Source organism: Heptranchias perlo, chromosome 30, assembly GCF_035084215.1.
Source record: "Heptranchias perlo isolate sHepPer1 chromosome 30, sHepPer1.hap1, whole genome shotgun sequence".
In the NCBI taxonomy this organism is placed as follows: Eukaryota; Metazoa; Chordata; class Chondrichthyes; order Hexanchiformes; family Hexanchidae; genus Heptranchias; species Heptranchias perlo.
This window is the reverse complement of record NC_090354.1, coordinates 7,690,446-7,713,889: the sequence shown is the minus strand read 5'-3', so window position 1 is coordinate 7,713,889 and position 23,444 is coordinate 7,690,446. Positions and strand designations below refer to the sequence as shown.

The window sequence follows — 23,444 nt, the reverse complement described above, 5'->3', positions numbered from 1 at the left end:
ATCTAGGGAAACATGGCAGCCGATTCACGCACAGCAAGGTCCCACAAACAGCAATGTGATAATGACCAAATAATCTGTTTTAGTGATGTTGGTTGAGGGATAAACATTGGCCAGGACACCAGGGAGAACTCCCCAGCTCTTCTTCAAAATAGTGTCATGGGAGGCACTATATATGCCAATGCAGGGCACCATTGGGTATCCACACATTGGTTTGTCATCACAGTTCCCCCAATACTGAGCTCTAATCGGCAGCCCCACTCCAGAGTCTTCAACACAAAATCTAGGCTGACGTTCCAGTGCAGTACTGAGGGAGCGCAGCAACTGTTGGAGTTGTCATCCTTCGGATGAGACATTAAACCGAGGCCCCGTCTGCCCTTTCAGGTGGACATAAAAGATCCCATGACACTCCTTTGAAGAAGGCAGTGGAGGCCAAGTCATTAGATGTATTCAAGAAGGAGATAGATATATTTCTTAATGCTAAAGGGATCAAGGGATATGGGGAAAAAGCGGGAACCATGATCATTTTGAATGGCGGAGCAAGCCCGAAGGGCCGAATGGCCTACTCTTGCTCCTATTTTCTATGTTTCTATGTTTAAGAGCTGGGGAATTCTCCCTGGTGTCCTGGCCAATGTTTATCCTGAGCAGCCATTAGCTTAACTACTGCTTTGATTATTTGTTTTAAATGTCTGCAGTCTACCTAGGTTCTGCACCACTTATCTGCAAACTACTTATTGTGATGAAAGTGGTAGCTCTTTCTGTCATGTGATACAAGGAGCTATTGATCAGTAAATCATCTATATACAGTCTACTCCCGATAAATCAACGTCATTTTTGTCTAAAAAGAGTTTGAATTATCCAGTAATTTGAATTAAGCAGTTACATTAAAATAGCACAGTGACCCTTTTAAGTACAATTCGATTTATCCAATAAGCAACTATGAGTTAACAGGAGTAAACTGTACATTCACATCTAGGGGAAATCATCCTCTGCATCCCCTTTCCTCCCCCTCATGCACTACTAGACCACTAGACACTGATTTCTCTGGTCTTCTCTCCCACTCTCTTTAACCTGCACTTTGGGCATTAGGATCAAGATTTCTGAACTTAAAAAAAAAAAATTTTGGTAACAAAAGGGTTAACCACAATTGGCAGGGAGCCAACTTTTTGCTTAACATTGTTAACGGATTCCGGTTCCTAATGTTATGATAATAAATGTAAAAAAAAAAGGTTTTCGTTCCGAATGCAAGGATGTTGTAAGGCTTTAAGAGATCCCGAGACATAGATTTCCCATTGTGGCTTTTAAGCCAACTCGAAAGCTCAAGCTACTGATACTTACTGTCTACTTAACAATCAGTCTGCACAAAACTCTTGAGTGTTGCTGTCGAATATTTTCAGACCTGTCTGTGTTTTTATATATAAAGCAAATCAAATGTCACTCGCTGTGAAAGGCCTGATTCCAGGCTCCGATACTGACCTAAGTTTCAGTCGTACTATTGTTACGGTTGTACTTTCACTTTTCCTTTTGCACATACTGAAACTCCAAAATATTAAAAAGTGACTACTCCCAGCGAGCAGATATTACAAAGATTCTTAGCTTCGTAATTTTATGGATTTAAAAAAAAACATACTCTAATCTAGATGGGTTGGTTGGAAAATGCATACAGCCATACAGGCCCTCAAAGGAATTCCAGCACTGAGCCATGGAAGGAGACATTTGGAAGAGAGGCGGAAAGCCTGGTCAAAAAGATGGGTTTTGAGAAGGCATTTGAAGGAGGAGAGAGATGTGTAGAGGCGAAGGAGTTTGTGGAGGGAGTACCAGAGAGTGCAACCAAAGCAGCTGAAGACTCGGCTACCAATAGTGAGGCAAAGGGAGGGTGGGAATATACAAAAAGGCCAGAGTCAGAGGATTGAAATGATATGAATAGCTGTATTTTGGGTGTTTGTGGAGGATGAAAACCAGAAAGGAGTGCATTCATGGAATTATAGAATGGTACAGCACAGAAGGAGGCCGTACGGCCCATCGTGCCGGTGTCGGCTTTTCAAAGAGCTATCCATTTAGTCCCACTCCCCAAATCTTTCCCCACAGCCCTGCAAAGTTTTCCCCTTCAAGTATTTATCTAATTCCCTTTTGAAAGTTACGATTGAATCTGCTTCCACCACCCTTTCAGGCAGGGCATTCCAGATCATAACAACCCGCTGCGTAAAAAAATTTCTCCTCATCTTGCCTCGGTTCTTTTGCTAATTACTTTAAATCTGTGTCCTCTGGTTGCCGGCCCTTCTGCCACTGGAAACAGTTTCTCCTTATTTACTATATCAAAACCCTTCATTAAAATAATCAAGTCTAGATGTTACAAAAGCATGGATAAGGGTTTCAGCGGTAGGGAATCTGATGTAAGGGCAGAGTTGGACAATGTTGTGGTGGTGGATGTAGGCAGTCTTTCTGAAGGGAAGGATGTGGGAGCTGCAACTGACCTCAGGGTCGAACAGCACCGCCAAAGTTACAAATGGTCTGGTTGAGACAGTAGCCAGAGTAGGGAATGTAATCAGGGGCAATGGAGCAGAGTCTGTGGTGAGGGCTGAAGACAATGGCTTCAGTCTTCCCAATGTTGAGTTGTAGGAAGTTGTGACTCATCTGAGGCAGGATGCAGGAGAGATGGTAGGCCTTCTTGCACTGTGATAGACTCTCTGACATATTTAGCTTCCCAAGGAAGGTGACTGACCACTGGAAAAACCTAAGAGATATCTCTCTAACCTTAAAGATGAACAAGCAAAAACTTCCAGATATTAGTCTAATGTTCTAACCAATTTAACTCTAATCCACAGCAGATATTCATACATTCCCAATGGGACTGGATGCTGAGTGTTACATAGATACTTGACCATCTATGTCTGTCCTTGTCTCTTTTGCCGTCTGTCACTTCATTAGCAAATATCGTCCAGCTCTCTTTTTTGAACGGAGATAACTGGCATAGCATTCATTATTTTTGGTGGGAGTCTTTCACATATTCACCACACTGTGAGAAAAACATTTCTCCCGACCTCTGGTCTCAGATGAGGCCTGTACCTTAAATAAGCGCTCCACCACTCTCCCCATTGATCGTTGGATCAATGTACCACCTTCTGAGCAATACAAGAACGGATCGATCTCAGGTTTAGTGTGTGGGCCTGTGCAGGTTACCTGATCTTGACTGGGGCCGTAATAGGGACAATAAAATTGGTCACCGTGACCCTGGGCTGGGGAGGGGGACAAAAACACACACAGAAAAAGAAGAATTCCTCTGCACTACCAGTCTGTCTTGAGATGGTTTAGGTTTATGTTATAAATTAAATTACAAGTACTTAGTTTATTGATCTTTAAACCAATTAGATTACAGAGCACTGCAAAGCAGTAACCAAAAAGCTGCATTGTTATTTCAATATTCAAAGACCTGAAGCAATTGCCTGACAGACTGGAACTGAGAAACACTTTTGGTTTCATTCTTTTTAGCATATATCTTAGGAATTTTGTAATCATCGAGGTGAGAGATGTTAGGTCTGAGAGAAATGGAACACTTTATATTTCAGCCACCTTGTCATCATGGATTATACTTGTAAAGGAAAGATTTGCAGGGCTATGGGGAAAGAGCAGGGGAGTGGGACTAACTGGATAGCTCTTTCAAAAGCCGGCAATCTGCAGCCCTCCGTTTAGTAAAAGGAGATAGGTTTTCTGGCTTTGTGCCCTTGTGAATTACCTTCTTCAAAATCACAGCACACAGGTATACCAGTCAGCTCAGAGGTACTATATATGTAGCACTATATATGACCTATATATAACCAAGATGTCAGCCTTGGCTTAGTGGTAGCATTCCTGCCCCTATATCACAAGGTTGTGCGTTCAAGTCCCACTCCAGAGACTTGAGCACTTACTCTAGGCTGACACTCCAGTGGAGTGCTGCATTATTGTCTTTCAGATGAGATGTTAAACTGAGGTCCTGTCTGCCCTCTCAGGTGGACATAAAAGATCCCATGGCACTATTTTGAAGAAGAGCAGGGGAGTTCTCCCTGGTATCCTGGCCAATATTTAACCTTCAACCAACATCACTAAAGCAGATTATCTGGTTACTATGTCATTGCTGACTGTGGGATCTTGCTGTGCACAAATTGGCTGCCGCGTTTCCTACATTACGACTGTGACTGCACTTCAAAAGTACTTCATTGGTTGTACAGTGATTTAGGGTGCACTGAGGTTGTGAAAGGCACTATATAAATTCAAGTTTTTCTTTTTCTTTCACTTCTCTCCTCATCAAGCATTCCCTGGTCAGGTTTAGCAGTGTTAGATACAGAGTAAAGCTCCCTCCACTCTAGCCCAACGATGTGGCTCAGCTGTAATCTCCTAAAACCGCTTCCCACTCCAGCAGCATTTTCTCTTTTGCACACCAGCCAGCCTGCTTTTCCTGCGCAGAAAGGCATATGGCAAGGGCGGTGTAACCGTGCACTGTACCCTTGGACGGCTCTGAAAACCAATAATTCCGGTGTAACTCCACCATAATAATCTTAGTCACAGGTCACAAGATATAGATTAGAGGGGCCATGCAGCAAGAGCTTTAAGGGTTACGGAACAAAGGCAGGTAGATGGAGTTAAGTTACTGATCAGCCACAATCTAATTGAATGGCAGGACAGCCTCGAGGGGCTGAATGGCCTCCTCCTTTTTTTAAAAATTGGTCCATGGGATGTGGGTGTCACTGGCAAGGCCATCATTTATTGCCCTGTTCCTATGTACAGCTCATCTAGTTCCTAGAAACCTACAGTCTCTCCATCACAGCATCCAATTGCCTTGTGAATGATTTCAGAATATTTGTCTCCCGACCCGGAGGGTATTAATCACTCTTTGTGAGAATGTGAAGAGATGCTTCCTGACCTCAGTCTTCTACCAATTTTTAAGTACATCCCCTTATTGTGGTTTAACTTGAAACAGGATGAACTTTTTCTATTCCCTTAATATCCTACTGACCTATATAAGCTCCCTTCTCATTGGCATCCTTTCTAGTCCGAGGAGTCAGAGTTCTTCTAATCCTTTCCTCCGTACGTATTTGAACTTGACGTCAGTCTTTGAGTTTGGTAAAGTGCGTAGAAAGTATTTCCTCACGATAAATCCATCTTCAGAAGCTAAAGACTGTCTCAAACAGTTAAGGGAGTTGTCGGATATGCCCACTGGGTCAGGTGCACCCAGTTAGATAAAACAAAGGAAAATTACGCGTAAGAAAAATTCATAAGAAACCATGTTGAAATATATGGCTTTGGAACTCACTCAAAAAATCAATCTAAACATAATGAGAATAGAAAATCTTAGACACCAGACTGCCAATATTGACCGATAATCAGCACGAGTGGATTAGAAGATTTATTTGGTGAAAGATTTGTGCATTACAATCCGAGGCAATTGAAATCTGTCAACTTTATAGTCAATAAATACCAAAAAAACAAAAGGGTTATCCAGCAGCATTAACAGTCAATAATAAGGATAAGGGCAGCTATACAGGTTCAAACACTGTGCAGCTGGAGGGCTCTCTGCACTTGTAGTGGTGCAGGCCAGTTAAAAGGTTTACACCATGCACAGGGTACTGAAACAGCAAGTCAGTCGAATGAAAGGTTACACCTGAAGTGTTATATTCACAGATTGGGGGCAATTTTAATCTAACCCGCCTGCCGGGAAACTGACGAGATCGGGAGGAATGCTAGTTTTATACCCTGCCTGATTTTACTTATGATGTGGAGATGCCGGTGATGGACTGGGGTTGACAAATGTAAGGAATCTTACAACACCAGGTTATAGTCCAACTGTTTTATTTGAAAATCACAAGCTTTCGGAGGCTTTCTCCTTCGTCACCTGACGAAGGAGAAAGCCTCCGAAAGCTTGTGATTTTCAAATAAAACAGTTGGACTATAACCTGGTCTTGATTTTACTTAAACAAAGAAATAGAACAGCGGTGGGAAACATTTAAAACGATGATCAAGAGAATCCAGGAGAAATGTATTCCGCTAAAATGCAAGAACAAACTAGCCAGTAATGATACACCATGGATGAATAAAGAAATAAGAGCAAAATTTAAACTAAAGAAAAAAGCAAACACTAAGTACATAGACAACAAAGGAGAGGATGACAAAAGGGAATACGAAAAGGTTAGGAGAGAAGTTAAAAAAAATTAGGAAGGCGAAGAGAAACTACAAAATTAAATTATCAAAGAATATAAAAAGAAATAGTAAAGCATTCTACAGACATCAATAACAAAAGAAAAATCAGGATAGGGATAGGGCCACTAAGGGATAGACATGATAAACTCACAGGCAATGACAAGCGAAATGGCAGAAATATTAAGTAATTACTTCGCCACAGTATTTACCAGACAGACTAACATGGTGGGCATGACATTAGAAGAAGAGATCAAAAAAAAATAAAGACATTTAAGATAGAAAGGGGGGGAGGGGGGGGGAGATAATTGATAAACAAATCAAGCTTAAGAGAGGATAAGCCCCCTGGTCCGGATGGATTGCATCTGCGCATATTAAAAGAAGTTAGGGAAGAGACAGCCGAGGCACTATTACATATATATAAAAATTTATTAGAAAAGGGAATAGTACCAGAGGAATGGCAGACAGCTAATGTGATTCCTATATTTAAAAAGGGAGATAGAACCAGTCCAGGGACCAATTAGCTTAACATCACTGGTAGGAAGGATAATGGAATCCTTACTCAAAGATGTAATAGAAAAACATCTAGAAACCAAAAGTATAAGAAAGAATAGTTAGCATGGATTCCAAAAGGGAAGGTTATGCTTGACCAACCTTATTGAATTCTTTGAAGAAGTAGCAGAAAGGGTAGACAGAAGTAATGCAGTAAACGTAGTTTATTTGGATTTTCAAAAGACCTTCGATAAGATACTACATAGCAGACTCATGACTAAGGTCAGAACATGTGGAGTCAGGGGACAAGTAGCAGAATGGATAGCAAGCTGGCTACAAAACAGAAAACAGATAGTTATAGGTAGTTATTCAGACTGGCAATAGGTGGGATGTTGTAGGATTGGTGGTGGGACCATTATTGTTCACCATTTATATAAACGATTTAGACTCGGGAATCGGAAGTACAATTTCAAAATTTGCGGATAACACCAAATTGAGGGCGGGGGTATAGTTAATACCGAGGGGGACTGCGACAAAATACATGAAGGCATTAATAAACTTGCAGAATGAGCGTGTAATTGGCAAATGAATTTCAATATAGGTAAATGTGTGGTATAACATTTTGGTAGGAAAAATAAAGGTGCCACATACTGTTTGGATAATAAGAGTCTAAATGGGGTAGAGGAGCAGAGAGATCTGGGGGTACAGATACACAAATCACTAAAAGTAGCCACGCAGCTTATTAAGGCCATAAAAAAAGCAAACCAAGCACTGGGGTTCATTTCTTGAGGGATAGAATTGAAAAGCAGAGAAGTTATGTCAAACTTGTATAGAACCTTGGTTAGACCACACTTGGAGTACTGCGACCAGTTCTGGCCTCCATGTTATAAAATGGACTGGAGAAGGTGCAAAAAGGATTTACTAGGATGATACCAGAACTGAGAGGTTACACCTATCAGACAAGATTGAGCAGGCTGGGGCTCTTTTCTCTGGAAAAGAGAAGACTGAGGGGTAACCTGATAGAGGTCTTTACGATTATGAAAGGGTTTGATAGGATAGAAGTAGAGATGATGTTTCCACTTGCCGGGGAGACCGAACAAGAGGCCATAGATATAAGATAGTCACTAGTAAATCCAATAGGGAATTCAGGAGAAACTTCTTCACCCAGAGAGTGGTTAGAATGTGGAACCTGCTACCACAAGGAGTAGTTGAGGCGAATAGCTTGGATACATTTATGGGAAAGCTAGATAAACACATGACGGAGAAAGGAATAGTAGGATGCTCTGATAGGTTTAGATGAAGTAGGGAGGGAGGAGGCTCGTGTGGAGCATAAACACCGGTGTGGACCTGTTGGGCTGAATGGCCTGTTTCTGTGCTATACATTCTATGTAATACTCTCCATTGAAGTCAATATTGAGCAGGGTGTAAAACCGGCATTCCACCCGAACTTATGGGTTTCCTGCCCGGTGAGCTTGGTTAGAATTATCCCCATTATTTCTGCTGCTTTATTCTAATAAAACACAATTTCTGCAATAATAGCACTGTTTCCCTTTAGCTTGCCCATAATGTCTTTTGGACTTCAGGACAGTGGGGGGGTAGGGGCCGGTCCCTGAAAGAACATTAATGTTTGCAGGGGTCCCCCACCACACACAGAAAAGTTGAAAACCATTGATCCGCAAACAGACACCAAGCTTGAGAAAATGGAGTGGGGAGAGGGGGGTAATTCTCCTCCACGATCCCATCCCGATTTCGGGCAGGATCACAGCAAATGTGTTCCTTGTGACCTTCAGTACAATCCAGTGCATGCTAAACTGTACCACAGGTTTTTACAATCTACAAATATGTTTGCAAATTATACACCAGTGCAAGTGACCTTTTACCACTTGTCTATCCAGTGTAGGAGTTGTGGGTGCTATCAATTATCAGTTTTTACAGCATGTGCAGTATACAGAGGTTTATGTAAAAATTGTGAACTCTCATTTACACTGAGAACCTAATGATTGGATCTGATCTGGTCCGTGCTTTCTGAATATGCATTTTCAACTGATATGACATGCTCTGACAATCGCAGAATAAAACATTTCAAATGTATTATCTTTGAGACTTGACGCTGATGGCTTTTATAGTTTAAAATGCACTGAGGTTGCAACGGGGTTTTTTGGCTTTGTCGTATGGTTCTCGTTGCCTATTTTATTGGTTTCACAAGGATTTCAGGACTACTTAGTTAGGACTACCCAGATCCGTGACAAAACATTTGCTGCTCCCCAGTGCCTCAGTAAATGCACTGCCAATGTAGAATTGAGCCGTTCTGTTCTGGAAGGGCCCAGTCTCAAATCTCCAGTCTCTGCTGAGTAGGCTGTTTCAGCCAGGGTGGCAATAGGGCGATAAAACTCACTTCAGTCCCACTCCGGAGACTTGAGCACAAAATCTAGGCTGACACTCCAGTGCCTAGCACTGTGGGAGTGCTGCACTGTCGGAGGTGCCATCTTTCAGATGAGTCGTTAAACCGAGGCCCCGTCTGCCTTCTCAGATGGACATAAAAGATCCCATTGGTACTATTCAAAGAAGGGCAGGGGAGTCTTCCCCACTGTCCAGGCCAAGAAATTCCCAAACTAATCAAAGTCTCCTGTGAATTGAATATTAAATGGCAGTGATATCTACCTATTGGACATCATGATTTACTGCTTCGACTGTACTTACATTGTTCTCATTCCTAGTTGCACAAAGGCCATGTGCACTCTGTAAAACATAGAGTGCAATATCGTTGGTTCATACCAAATTTAAGTTGTTTAACTCTGGAAATCACCCAATAAAATGTACATAACTATTTTAGCAACCGATGTTTGGTTGTTGGGCAGGGGGTAGAGAATGAGGATCTTGGAAATTGGACCATTTTATAATCTCAACATAACTCAGTTTGGCAACTCAGTATATTCTTTCCCCCAACCCTTTTATCTCCTTCCACTCCTGAATGGGCTGATCCAAGCTCAGATATACTGTAGTTCCATGGGTACTGGCTGAATATGAGTAGACTATCCCATGGTGGAGGACATAACAACCGGTCCTGATCCTACACATGTGCACATAGACACGCAAACACAGACACACACACATACAGACAGACACCCATAGAGACACGCACAGACATACAGACGTAGACAGGCAGATATACAGATACGCAGACTCAAACAGCCACATGCACAGATAGACACACACATTTAGCAATCAGGAGTAGGAGCTTTGGCTAATTTTCCCTTCCTATGCCAGGGTACTGAGGCCAATGATAGCATCCCTAACCCCAGCTAACAACACAGATCAGAGCTCGAATCTGGAGCCTTCGGTAGTAATCAGGTAAGGTCGTAGAATCAAAGCCATTGAGGTATTCAAGGTGCAGTTGGATACCAGCCAGGAAGAGTTAGACAACACGAAGAACAAACTTCAATGGGCCAGATGGTATTTTCTCACCTTTACTGACATGTTTCATGCTGGGCAGTGCATTGATCAACTGACCCAGCAACAAGCTCTGTATATTCTTAAAAGAAAAATAATTTAACCATTTTTTCGGGATGATATTAGTTTGCAGAGAACACTAACTTTTTAAAAATAAAAACAATAAATAAAAATTGGTACCTCTAATTTATCTAAAACTTCTTGGCTGTTTATACTAAGTGACTTACATTAACAACCGATTTATTTTTTTAAAAACCTAATTGCACTTTTAAATATTTAGGCTCCTGCGTGTTAAAGGCGACGGTGCACGAGATCTATTTCTGTTAACATAAATCAAGCGGAATAGATCAGATTTCAGAAAATAATAAAACTAGACGTTCGACAACATAAATACACCAGAAACTCCAGCCCTTTTTGGTCGGCGTACAAAAACGCCTGCGCACTTGCTCCAACCCTGCATCTCGCCTTTTAACAGCAGAAGAAGGAAGGAAAAAAAATGTATTGTCGACTTTTCAAAACATGATTGTCAAATAAACCCATTAAAGAGCAAATCTGAAACCCCTGGCGTGTCAGGAGGTAAATGTCGGACTGCACGGTTTAAGCAGGTGAAACAGTCTGATCCAAAAAACCAAATAAAGGAGAGAGAGAGAGAGAGATAGAAAAAATATGGCTGAGCCTTTTTGTCTTATCTGAAGGAGAGAGAGATATGCTGGTTTCCCTTTTTAAAATTCCAGACTGTTGTTCTATCCCGGTTCTCGCTGTCTCTTATAAAAGATGTGTGAAAGGTTGCACTCACGTGTTGCTGCTGACTGATCCTGGGACCCCATGGCCTCTCTGGCAGAGCCAGTCTGACTCTTCCCAGTCTGATCTCTTTGTAACTTACACCGATCCCGACAATGTTGCAATTTCACTCCCCGCAGTCGCACCACGTGGTGGCGCAAACTGAACACCTTCTCCAGCACAAGTACAGCACCATTCATGAGATGTTACAAAAAAAAAAGAGACCCTCTTCCTCTTGTATCCCCTACCAAAAACCAGGTTCCACACTGGCAACATTTGGTTTGGATTTACCTGTTAAAATTGCACCCATTGGTTACGACCGTTCCAAGCGCTACAGCTCAGCAGTTGGAAATTATATTATATCTGTGAGAGGTTAACTCTTACATACACGAGTTGTCCGGCAATAATCGTGCGATGGCAAAAGATCGCTCAGGACTCGCAGTCCGCTGCCATCTTCGGCATTCTGATACAAGTGGGCGGTTTGTTTACATCAGGGATATCCAAGACGAGAATTCTGGATGGCAATCTCTCTTTTAAAGGGGTATTGCCCGCTTTGGAAATTAAACATCACAGATTGGCAAACCTATATATTGTGAAACCAAAAAAAAAACCCCAGAAAAACGTTGGAAACATTCAGCAGGTCAGATAGCTGTTAACGTTTCGGATTTTGACCCTTCAAAATTGGTTTTATATATATATATGTCATGGGTTTACTTTGTACATTATATTGTCAGGAGAATTATCTTTGCCTCTTCTCTCTCTCTCTCTCTCTCCCACTTCTAAACAATATATGGCTTACCAAACACTTTCTCCACGAAGGCATTGCCCCTTTTAAATGAGGAAAATGGGGCGTTGTCACCGATGGGATGTTTCCAGGCCAACTCAGTTTGAGAAATGCTCTGCTTCAAACGTTGTCATTTTGGTTGTTTGATTTTTTTTTTAACTGCAGTGTTAAAAGAGAAGGAAAATGGACAAACGGTTTTGATTGTTCAATTGTAAACAATTTTACAACACCAAGTTATAGTCCAGCAATTTTATTTTAAATTCACAAGCTTTCGGAGATTTTCTCCTTCCTCAGGCAAATGTTTCAAGATCTCCTTGAAGCCTACGCATTTATACATATTGAACAATAATAAATGGTGTTTACAGACTGCCCCTGCAATTGCCCGTTGCCAAGGCAATCACCGTGTTCAGACAGAGAGGTGTTACCTGCAGAACCTCCGAATACACATTCAATAAAAAAACAAACAGGGAAAAAAAAACAGAGAAAAAAAAACACAGAGAGAGGCAGCAAACTACCTAGCTTTCAAGAGAACAGCGTCCACGACGCCACACAACCCTGCCACGGTAACCTCTGCAAGACATGCCAGATCATCGACACAGATACCACCATCACACGAGATGACACCACCCACCAGGTGCATGGTTCATACTCCTGTGACTCAGCCAACGTTGTCTACCTCATACGTTGCAGGAAAGGATGCCCCAGAGCATGGTACATTGGCGAGACCATGCAGACGCTGCGACAACGGATGAACGGACACCGCGCAACAATCGCCAAACAGGAGGGTTCCCTCCCAGTCGGGGAACACTTCAGCAGTCATGGACATTCATCCACCGACCTTCGGGTAAGCGTACTCCAAGGCGGCCTTCGAGACACACGACAACGCAAAATCGTCGAGCAGAAATTGATAGCCAAGTTCCGCACCCATGAGGACGGCCTCAACCGGGATCTTGGGTTCATGTCACGCTACACGTTACCCCACCAGCGAACAAATGTTATCTGTTTTTAATATAATGGGTCATTTGCTGGCTCTCTCTGCCTTCCGGATGTTTCTGCCTCTCTTAGTACGGGAACGATGTTCCCGTACTAAGAGAGATCCATCATCTTAAGTCTTCTTCCCTCCAGGCTACTGCATCTCGGGTACTACTGAACTGTTCCATTCATTTTAATAGGGGCTCTGGCTTCAGACTGGTCCGGGAGTGTCCTACAGTTAAACCTCGCCTACTCTCGCATAATTCCAAACCTAGATATTTAAAATAGAGGTAAGACGAGGAAAACAAAACTGCAAATGTTGGAAAGCTGAAATAAAAATAGAAAATTCTGTAAATACACGGCAGGTCAGTCAGTGTGTGAAACGGGAGCTTGGAAGATCGGAACAGGAGGAGGCCATTCAGCCCTTCCAACCTGTTCAATAACAGATTAACAATTTGGGTGTAGGTCCTTTATGAAGGAACTGTTTGACCCTCCAGCTTCCAGCTCTCACAAAGAGTCCACATCCAAAATGTTAGCCTTTTCAGACCAACAATTAAACATGGGAAGAATTACATCAATTAGTGTGATAGGGCTCTGAATGAGCCTATGTCTCATTTCCTGGCATTAGAAAGGGGCGATGCCACATAAAAGAAAGAATTTTCATTTATACAGCAAACTTTCACACCCCAGGAAGTCCTGAAGTGCTTTACAACCAATAAAGTACTTTTGAAGTGTAGTCACTGTCATAATATAGGAAACACAACAGCCAATGTGCGTACAGCAAGCTTCCACAAACAGCAATGAAATAAATGATCAGATAATCTGTATTAGGTGTTGGTTGAGGGAGAAATACTGGCCAGGGGAATTCCCCTGCTGTTCTTCAAATAGCATCTTTTACGTCCACCTGAGAGGGCCTCAGTTTAACATCTCATCCAAAAGATGGCAGCACTCCCTCTGCACTTAAGCATCAGCCAAATTTATGTGTTTAAGTTTCTGGAGTGGGACTTGAACTCATGACCTTCTGACTCAGAGACAAAAGTGCTACTACTGAGCCACAGTTGACCCTACACTGTCCTTTAGCACTGCTACAGCTACTGCCCCAGTAAGTACTGCCACTCCTCTTCTGGTATTTCCTGGGGATGGTGGTACAATGGTGGGAATCAGCTAGTTTTCCTAGCATCATCATCACCCGCACCCCCACCACCATTTAAATGCGGCAGGTCACTCAGGGGGCAGTTGGCTGAAATCCCTGCTGGACAATGGAAGAAAACTGGCCAACGATGTTTTTAGGGGATCCCAGCTTATTTCACCCTGCTGTACTGCCCAATTTCAGGTGATACAGTGGAGGTAAGTCCAGGGCATTGTCTCCTTGCAGGTGTAAAAGAAAAAAGAAAGACGTGCATTTATATCGCGCCTTTCACAACCTCAGGATGTCCCAAAGTGTTTACAGCCAATGAAGTATTTTTGAAGTGTAGTCACTGTTGTAATGTAGGCAACATGGCAAACAATTGCGCACAGCAAGATCCCACAAGCAACAATGTGATATTGACTAGCTTACAGTCTGTATAGCTCAAATGCTCAGCAGTGCTCTTTATAATTTAATCCTTAATAAAACTAATTCTTGCATTCATTCTCAGTCCATTCTTGTGACGAATTGAGATGGATGATTGTTAATATATTTATGAAGTTGGCACTTACCTTCTCCTCGTTGTTAATTGGTATCATTGCACTTACAGCTTGTTCATGTGACTGGCTATTGCAAACTATAAGCAGAACGAATCAATGAATTACAAAACAACAATTCAGTTAAGGTTTGGGTGACATTAGGAAACATAAGGACGAAACTGTTTTATGTTTGAACCCCAAGATTGGTTACTGTCTTTTGTCTGATATTTTTATAATATGCGGTGGATTTATAATACAAAAGATCTTTATGAGGACCAGATAAAGTTGCAAAAACAACTTTGATTCTTCTAATTGTGCTTTGCTGCTGTGAGATCCAAAGCATTGGAGATGAACATGTGTGTGCCTCATCTCTGTTTCTTTCTGCTTTCTGCTGTTCCTCCCCTCTACCTGCCACCTCTATTGTTCCTCCCCTCCATTCTGCCTTGCCCTTCTGTTCTTTGCCCTCCTATCTGTTCTGCCTTCTTTTCTGTCTCCATCCTCTTCATTCACTGTCATTCCCACCTACTCTGCATTCCCTTGTCTGTGGAGGAGGATTAAAGTTGCCATACATACGTTCATTGAAAGAAACCTGTTTGTAATCATCTTATCTGTGGTAACATTACTACCCATGTGTTACAGTATTGGTGTTAATCCTGTTTGTAGTGTGATTATGATCGCACCAGGACTAAAACATCAATTAAACCAATAAGGCCTGCAGGAGTCTGCTCCCAGCCACTAACACACTATGGGATTCAGATGATGTTGATAAACTGCAAAAGCCAAGTTCAAGAATCTTATAATCTGCAAGCCTTAAAGTGTTACTGCTGTCCCATGTCCTCCTGACTATGTGTTACCCTTTGTATAAGTGTACATTCACATATGTTTATACATATATATATGCGATAGAGAAAATCTGTCCCATTAAATTGTACATGCAAACAAACCTTATTTCTATAAATTAGATCACAGCTCTGTGAAACTTCACTGACAACTTTATGGATTTGAAATAATGATCTGACTTTTGAACTATTCCTAACCCTAAGAGGCAGAAACAAGCTGGAATACAGCGCAGGTTAACCCCATCTCTTCGACCATCACCCCTCCTAGTCTCTCCCTTCCCGTGCCTGTTTTCCTTACTTTTCTGTGAAGCACTGTGGGACATTCTTTCGGTGGGAAATTTCCTCGGAGGGTCCTCCCAATCAGCCATCGTAACGTGGAAGGAAATTTGATGTAATGTTTCTTTCTGAAGTTATGGCAGCCGATCGGCAAAATCCCCAACAAAATTCTCAGCGTTTATGTTAAAGGTGCCATATGAATGCAAGTTGTTGTTGTCGTCTATTCAGTGGCAGTTCAGTGGCACTACTGTGAGACTGTACCATTTGCGTTGGGAGATATTTCGCACCTGGCCCAGCTGAAATCAGCTGCTGCTCTAGTTTTAGCTTGAAATATCTTTAAACAAAGTAAACTGTATATAATAGGCACAAGGGTTGATTTACAAATGGGACTATTAACAAGGTATAAAAATGCCTCCTTTTGTGCCCTGTGTAAAATGGGCTGCCGATTCGCTACCACCCATTTTGCGCTACTGCCCAAAATCGATTTCACCCCCACCATGTCTTTTCCTGTGCGTGTGCGTGTGCACGTGTGTGTATGTGTGTGTTTGCGTGTGGGTGTGTTTCCCCCCTTTCTCTTGTTCTGTCCCTTACATACAAACATACGAAATTAACAGGCAGAAAAAGACCAGCTGGTCCATCAAGCCTGCCCCATTCCATGATGGCCAGAGCATCGTGACTAGACACTTCCTTACGAAATATCGGAGGGAGAGCCATTCTGGGGTGCTCCCCATCAACCGAGGCCTGTATACAAGTCATCCACCCACCTATTCAACTGTGGAAGGTTTGTGGCACAGGAAACAAATGAACTGAGAAGAAAAATAACTGAAAAAACTGGACTAAATTCATTTGATTGAATATGAAGCATAAGAAAACTCAAGGACGAGAAAAGGCCATTCAGCCCATCAAAATGCACCCCTCTAGTATTGCCTCAGCTTAACATCCAACTGTATTTTTAAACTTCCCTTGCATCTCTGTTCCCCAGTTTGGTGGATTACTCCACACATTTATCACCTTTAAGAAGTAATTAAGGATTAAGAAATTCCTTCTGATATCTGATTTGAATTTACTGTTCACTGGTTTATGATTATGACCTCTGGTCCTGCTATCCAGCCTTGTGTAAAAGTAATAATCAGGATTTATCTTATCTAGGCCACTTGGTATTTTATTTATGTCAATAATGCTCTTCCTTAACTGTCTTCTCTCCAGCCTGTAGAGATTGAACATGTTTTAGGCTTTGCTAATAGCTCACCCCGCTCCCACATTTGGAATCATTCTTGTTGCTCTGATCTGCCCATTATCATATTCGATGTGTATAATGGTACTGTGCTCCTGCTCACATACCACATAGACTGAGAGGCGATGAATCACAACCAGAAGAAAGGAATCAAGGAACCCTGAGGTGTATGAAACTATGAGAGAAACCTAGTATTCTGAGAAACTAAAATAGAACCACAGAGTTCATTCAGATCCTGCATCAGCCACGGTCTGGAAAACAACTGGTGCAGCCCTACATTTTAATACATAGTAACACAACAGGATGGGGCTTAAAATATGATGATACAAGCCTTCATAACCAAAAAAAAAAGTTAAAAAAATATTGAAATGCGGACAGAACAGTTTTGAATCCATACATCGGCTGTTAAATTCCTACTGGCAACAATTTTTTAAAAGAATCAAAAAAATTCCATCAGAGAAAGATGATTTAAGGCTCTCGGAGGAAATAATTTCTGTGGCTGTGGTGTCTTTGTGACATCGTAACCATCACAGGATGATTTCTTACCATTGCTATTTCTAGAAAATTGTGAAAGGTCTCTAAAAAAAAATTGTTTCATGATTTTGCAGCAAATTATGACCGAGGAAACTGTCCCCCCCCCCAGTTATTTATATAACAGTCAGCTGGGTGTTTTATTTCTCAGCTGACAAACCCTGGATGACTACACACAGTGTAGGACACACTCCAAGGGTTGAAAAGAATAGAAGGTGAGATAAATCAAGAAGCAGTAATTAGGTGATGCCAAGATTGAGTTTTTAAAGCCTGGAGATTGTAAGAATAAGAAGAGACTGAAGGAGGCGACGCCAAGCTTGAATCTTAACAACCTGCAAATTGTAGGAAGTGAAAGCTGAATGAGGTAGGGATTAGGTGACACCAAGTGTGGATTTTTAAAGCCAGTGGGAGGAAATGATGACTGAGGGAGTTAAGGAAGTCCATGGTTTTGGGGTCCTGGGAAAGAATGAATTAGGGTGTGAGATGGTGGGATGAAAAATAATTTCAACACTGTGTGGATGCAGAGAGGGAAGGATGGCATATTTGGTGTTAGAAGCAATGAGGGAATAACTCTGTAATAAACAACAACAACGATTACTTGCATTGATATAGCACCTTTAACGTAGTCAAACATCCCAAGGTGCTTCACAGGAGTGTTATCAAACAAAATTAGACACTGCACCACATAAGGATATATTAGGACAGGCGACTAAAAGTTTGGACAAAGAGGTAGTTTTAAGGAGCATCTTAAAGGAAGAGAGAGCAGAAGAGGGGCGGAGAGATTTAGGGAGGGACTTCCAGAGCTTAGGGCCTAGGCAGCTGAAGGCACAGCCGCCAGTGGTGAAGAGATGAAAATCGGGGATGCGCAAAAGGCTAGAATTGGAGGAGCGCAGAGATCTCGGAGGGTTATAGGGCTGGAGAAGGTTACAGAGATGGGGTGGGGCGGGGCAGGGGGGGGCGAGGCAATGGAGGGATTTGAAAACAAGGGTGAGAATTTTAAAAGATTACAATGAACTATTAACCTCACCACAGTGCTAGAGTAGTGATTGTGGAATAGGGAGAGATGTTGTGTTAGAACACAGTCCTTTCATTGGTGGCAGGGTGATTCTGGACATTGGAGACTAATCATACTGCAGCATGAAGTGTAGTGCTATGGTTTTGATTCCCGCAATCTTCTATTCGCTGAGTTCCTACTCTCTATTGCACTACCACGGAGAGGCAGAAACAAAGGCTAGGTACCTCCCCACAGGAGGAGAAAGAAAATCAGTCCAAGTCCCAGGCCTCTGTCAATGCTGCTTTGAATCACCTACTAGGAAGTGCCTAGGTGTGACACAGCAATGGCTTTCACTCAAATTACAACCTCCTTCCCTAACACAAAAGGAAATGCCTGCTTGACACCTCCCCATGACAATGACAACAGAAATTGGGAACTCAGGAGAGTGGGAATCAAGTGTTGGTCCCACTACTCCCCTAAAATAGGGTGAGATGTTGTGTTAGAACATTGGTGGCAGGGTGATCCTGCACATTGGAGACTAGTCACACTGCACTACTTTCCTACATTACAACAGTGACTACACTTCAAAAGTACTTTGTTGGCTGTAAAGCACTTTGGGACGTCCTGAGATCTTGAAAGGCGCTATATAAATGCGAGTCTTTCTTTCTTTTCAAAACTCTCCGCCTCTCTCTCCTCCTTTAAGATGCTGCTTAAAACCTACCTCTTTGATCATACTTTTGGTCACCTCCTAATGTCTCCTTCTTCAGCTTGGTGTCAATTTTTGTCTGATTACGCTCCTGTGAAGCACCTTGGGATGTTTTACTGCGTTCAAAGTTGCTATATAAGTGCAAGTCGTTGTTGGTGTTGGTTGTTGTGTTAGCTTGGCTCAGTTGGTAGCACTCTTGGCTCCAAATGAGAAGGTTGTGGGTTCAACTTCCACTTGAATCGACAATCTATGCTGAGAAGGCAGTGGCAATAGTAAGGGAGCGCTGCAGGTCAGAGGTGCCCTTCTTCAGGTGAGATGTAAAACTGAGGTCCTATCTGCCTGTACTACTGGTTGAGGGGAACGTTAAAGATTTCATGGCACCGTTTGTAACAAATGGATTTATGTAACAACTTTAACTTAGTAAAACATCCCAAGCTTCTTCGGAGAGGGGAAAATTGATGCAAAACATCTCTCTCTGTTGCAGATTGTTGATTTTTATTCCTCCAGGCTGCTCCCACTTCCTGTTTTTGCTCCTATGCTGTAAGATACTTGGCTGCCATTCTACCCTGCTTTCACACCAGGTCCCATTCCTCTCTCCCACCACCCTGTTCTCTTTCACTCTCTTCAAATCCTTCATCTGCCCTTCTCTCGCACAAACGTTTCCTACAGTGATTAGGAAACAATCTCCATCTAAATAACACATGTAGATACCCATCAAGGAACCAAAGTAAAATGAATTAATTGGCATCAGATTGGATTGTGCTTGCAACCGAGGAGGAGAACCATCCTATTAGATAATGTATTGCTTATGCCCCAGTGCGATGGTTAATTTTCTTTTGTGTGTGTGTGTGTGTGTGTGTGTGTGTGTGTGTGCGCGCACGCTACAGTGCTGGTAACTCGCTGAATAATAATCAACTGCAAGCAGAATATTTTCCCCTTAACTCTTTAATACTCGATTTTGAACTTTAAGAGCAATAAATAAGCTTGAAAGAAACGATCAACTGCACCTTAGCCAATAACAACAATTTGCATTTATATAGCGCCTTTAACGTAACAAGACATCCCAAGGTTCTTCATAGGAGCGTAATCAGACAAAAATTGACACCGAGCCAAAGAAGGAGACATTAGGATAGGTGACTAAAAGCTTGGTCAAAGAGGTATGTCTTAAGGAGTGTCTCAAAGGAGGAGAGGGAGGTGGAAAGGCCGAGAGGTTTAGGGAGGCAATTCCAGAGCTTAGGACCCAGACAGCTGAAGGCACAGCTGCCAATGGTGGGGCATAGGAAGTGGGGATGCGCAAGAGGCCAAAGTTGGAGGGATGCAAAAATCTAGACGGGATGTATGGCTGGAGGAGTTAATATGAAAGGGAGGGGTGAGGCCACGGAGGGCTTTGAACATGAGGATGAGAATTTTAAAATCGAGGCTTTCCCAGACTGGGAGCCAATGTAGGTCAGCGATCACAGGGGTGAACGGGACTTGGTGCGAGTTAAGATACGGGCAGCAGAATTTTGGATGAGCACAAGTTTATGGAGGGTGGAAGATGGGAGACCGGCCAGGGGAGCACTGGAATGGTCGAGTCTGGAGGTAACAAAAGCATGGATGAGTGTTTCAGTAGCAGATGGGCTGAGACAAGGCGGAGATGGGTGATGTTACGGAAATGGAATTAGGCAGTTTTCGTGATGGAAAGAATATGGGGTTGGATTAGTTGTTGAATTGAGGAGTTTAATCAAAGATATTGTTAATCTTGTTAACAACGTAACAAAAAATACCCAGGACAATGTCTAGGGTGCTATGGAAAAGCAGAGGGATTTAGGGGTACAGGTGCACAGGACATTAAAGGCAACAGCTCACGTTGATAAAGCTAATGAAATTGTAAGTTTTATCACAACATATAGAATATAAAAGACAAGAGATATTGATGAGCCTGCATAAAACCTTAGTTACATCCTCAAAAAACTCCAGTAGATTTGTTAAGCATAATTTCCCTTTCATAAACCCATGCTGACTTTGTCCAATCCCGTTAATGCCCTCCAAGTGTTGTTATCACATCTTTTATAATAGACTCTAGCATTTTTCCCACTACTAATGTTAGGCTAACTGGTCTGTAATTCCCTGTTTTTTCTCTTCCCTCCTTTTTTAAATAGTGGGGTTACATTTGCCACCATCCAATCTGCAGGAACTGTTCCAGAATCTATAGAATTTTGGATGACCAATGCATCTACTATTTCCAGGGCCACTTCCTTTAGTACTCTGGGATGCAGATTATCAGGCCCTGGGGATTTGTCAGCCTTTAGTTCCATTAATTTCCCTAGCACTATTCTTTTACTAATACTGGTTTCCTTCAGTTCCTCCCTCTCACTAGACCCTTGGTTCCCTAACATTTCTGGCAGGTTATTTGTGTCCTCCTTTGTGAAGACAGAAGCAAAGTGTGTGTTTAATTGTTCTGCCATTTCTTTGTTCCCCATTATAATTTCCTCCATTTCTGACTGTAAGACATTTGTCTTCACTAATCTTTTTCTCTTGACATATTTATAGAAGCTTTTACAGTCAGTTTTTATGTTCCCTGCTAGTTTACTCTCATACTCTCTTCCTCTCTTAATCAATCTCTTTGTCCTCCTTTGCTGAATTCTGAACTGCTCCCAATCCTCAGGCTTGCCGCTTTTTCTGGCAATTTGAGATGCCTCCTCTTTGGATCTGATACTATCCCTAATTTCTTTTGTAAGCCACAGTTGAGCCACCTTTCCTGTTTTGTTTTTGCGCCAGACAGGAATGAATAATTGTTGTAATTCTTTAAATATCAGCCATTACCTATTCACCGTCATCCCTTTTAGTAAAGTTCCCCAATTTATCATAGCCAACATGCACCTCATACTTTCGTAATTTCCTTTATTTAGATTAAGGACCCTAGTTTCGGATTCAATTACTTCACTCTCCATCTTAATGAGGAATTCTATCATGTTATGGTCACTCTTCCCTAAGGGACACCGCACAACAAGATTGTTAATTAATCCTTTCTCATAGATACAAGATTAAATATAAAAGATTTAGAACAGAGGACAGGAGAAACTTCTTTGCACAGAGAGTTGTGAGGCACAGAATTCACTTCCGTAGTTGGTGGCTGAGGCAGAAACGATGTAAACATTTAAGATTAGATGGGATAGGTGGATGGAAGAAAAGGTGGGCAAATGGGATTAGGGCTGTTTACTCACATGGAAGGTAAACACCGACATAGGATGGTTTGGGCTGAATTGTTTCCGTGTTGTAACTTCTGTGTATTGCTATTATCCCTTTTTAAATACATTTTCTTTATTTTTTTAAACTTAATTCGACCAACTAGATGAACTGGTCTAAAAAAATAAGAAGGAAAGATGTCTCAAGTAGGTTCAGTTTATCAAATTGAAAGATGTTAATATGTAAAGTGATGTTGCAATTTTATCTGATTCTTGACAAGGGCCTGATGCTAACAAAACTGGGTTTGTGTTAATAATTCACACAGTTTGAGAATGAGTTTCCTGTTATCAGCTAACAGCTGTAAGAGCTGAGATACAGGTAACTTGTATGAGGATGACCAGTGAGGTGTATGATTCTACGCTAAAAATGAGTTTGCTGTGAGGAACTATCACATCTTCCAAGATGGCTTTTAAGCAGAATGCAAACTTTAAACTAATCCTAGAGTCAAATATTTAAATGTTATATAAAGACTTGCATTTATATAGTGCCTTTCACAGCCTCAGGACGTCCCGAAATGCTTTACAGCCAATTAAGTACTTTTGAAGCGTTGTCACTGTTGTAATGTAGGAAAGACGGAAGCCAATTTGTGCACAGCAAGATCCCACAAACAGCAATGTGATAATGACCAGATAATCTATTTTTATGTGTTGGTTGAGGGATAAATATTGGCCAGGAGACAGGGAGAACTCCCCTGCTCTTCTTCAAGATGGTGCCATGGGGTCCTTAATGTCCTTGTAAGAGGGCAGATGGGGCCTTGGTTTAACATCTCTGACAGTGCAGAACTCTGTCAGTGCTGTACTGGAGTGCCAGCATAGATTTTATACTCAAGTCCCTGGTGTGGAACTTGAACCCACAACCTTCTGCTGTCAGAGATAAGAGTACTACCACTGAGCCACAGCTGACACAATGATCAAAAGTGACAAACATTTAAGAGGCAATTAACTAGAATCACAAAAAACAGAAAATGCTGGAAATACACAGCATCTATCTATAAAGAAAAAAATATTTCCCATGGCTTATTCTTCATTGGAACTGAAGACTTCAACAACAACTTGCATTTATATAGTGCTTTTAATATAGTTAAACATTGAAATATCACACCCTGCCTTTTCTCTTACAGATGGTGACTAACATAGTGATATAACATAATGGCAGTTTCAGGCAGAAAACCTTCAGTCCATCGAGCCCATCTATCCACAGTATTTTCTCGGTGCATTTCTAACAACCCAGAATCCCATCACCTGCTGTGTATTCCTTGCATTTTTCGCTTTTATTTCTGATTTCGAACATTTTCAGTTTTTATTTTTATTGACACAGATAGAACC

The 23,444-nt window shown here is 41.9% G+C and overlaps 1 protein-coding gene across 7 annotated transcripts in view; it reads right to left on the bottom strand.

The window, feature by feature from the left end:
- tbkbp1 (TBK1 binding protein 1) overlaps positions 1-11,363 on the bottom strand; it is a 93,790-nt gene extending 82,427 nt beyond the window's left edge. Inside the window, exons 1-2 of one of the 7 annotated variants that reach the window (XM_067968820.1) lie at positions 11,182-11,363; positions 4,991-5,190 (exon numbers count right to left, since the gene is read on the bottom strand). The gene's annotated coding sequence lies outside the window, so the exon portion shown is untranslated. Of the gene's footprint in view, positions 1-1,335; positions 1,434-4,990; positions 5,191-10,906; positions 11,122-11,181 lie in introns of those variants that run through there. The other 6 variants (XM_067968819.1, XM_067968821.1, XM_067968822.1 and 3 more) reach the window with 6 other exon arrangements.
- Between the last annotated feature and the right edge of the window lie 12,081 nt (positions 11,364-23,444).